The sequence below is a fragment of the Cyprinodon variegatus genome, unplaced genomic scaffold (genome assembly GCF_000732505.1).
Source record: "Cyprinodon variegatus isolate N-32 unplaced genomic scaffold, C_variegatus-1.0 Scaffold1285, whole genome shotgun sequence".
Taxonomy (NCBI): Eukaryota; Metazoa; Chordata; class Actinopteri; order Cyprinodontiformes; family Cyprinodontidae; genus Cyprinodon; species Cyprinodon variegatus.
In genome coordinates this window covers 95,670-96,743 of record NW_015151738.1, presented here as the reverse complement: position 1 = coordinate 96,743, position 1,074 = coordinate 95,670, and the positions used below count along the sequence as shown (strand labels likewise).

The 1,074-nt window shown below is 35.7% G+C and overlaps 1 protein-coding gene across 3 annotated transcripts in view; it reads right to left on the bottom strand.

The window, feature by feature from the left end:
• The window catches only part of LOC107102637, a 64,075-nt gene extending 63,269 nt beyond the window's left edge, over positions 1-806 (bottom strand). For all 3 annotated transcript variants that reach the window (XM_015402020.1, XM_015402019.1, XM_015402021.1), the window contains exons 1-2: positions 512-806; positions 206-273 (exon numbers count right to left, since the gene is read on the bottom strand). The gene's annotated coding sequence lies outside the window, so the exon portion shown is untranslated. The remainder of the gene's footprint in view (positions 1-205; positions 274-511) is intronic.
• Positions 807-1,074: the final 268 nt, after the last annotated feature.

The window sequence follows — 1,074 nt, the reverse complement described above, 5'->3', positions numbered from 1 at the left end:
CTACAAGCATGCTTAGTGTGAGGGATTGCATTTGAGTCAATGAGTCAAAGCAATCAACTGGTTTTCCTTAGATAGAAAACTTTGAATCAATGTGACAGTATGACCTGGTTGAACTGTAAAGTGCCTTGAGATGACATGTGCAGTGAAATAGGGCTATATACCGGTAAATAAACTGAATTGAATTAAGAGGAAGTCAGTCACATACCTTGCACTTGTCAATTTGCTGGTGAACTCTCAGTCTACCATAGTTCTCTCTTCAGTAAAACTCTGGAGCTAAATGCAAGAGAAAGTACTGTACTGATGAGACATGAAAAAGCTTCAGAACTATATATATATATATATATATATATATATATATATATGGCAATATCATTAAAAAGTAACAGCTGAGACCTGATTTCTGCAGAGATGATTGAATTAAAGTTTAAATAATGAGGCAGATAATCAAAATATATGCTATCATTTAAAAACGAAGCTATTCTAACAATTTGTTGAAACAATATTTTGCTACCTGCTCGCACAGTTGCAGCATCCTTGCGATGCTGTTTTCTTGTTTGTTTGCATGACTTTATTTTCTGAGATAACCAGGTAGCAGCATGTTCATTGTGGCTAGCTGAAGCTAGCAGGAAGTAACAAATGTTAGGCGACGATTTTTCCTCATTTATTTCCATTTGCTATTTGTTTAAAGGTGGATACAGGAGCTCCGACACAGCCCCGGGACTTTGAAAAGATCAAACTGTTTGTATTTTCTCCATTTTATGGCAGCAACGTTAGCATCACAGCCATATATGAAGCTAACACGACGATGCGTTCACGTTCTGCTAAAATAAAGTAAATCCGAACTGTTTCAAAGAGAAGCGGGTGATACATTGTCCTATGTATTATGTAATGTATTTTATGTTTTTATTTGTGCACTAAAATCCTTTCTTTCTGGATTTGCGTGGTAAACATCAGCAGTTAGACTTAAAGCTGTGGTGACAGTCTCAAAGGTTTTAGCAGGTCGTGAATTTTTTTTTTCTTGGATAACTTGAACGCAGCATGGCTTGACTTATAGTGATATTTTAACATTTATAT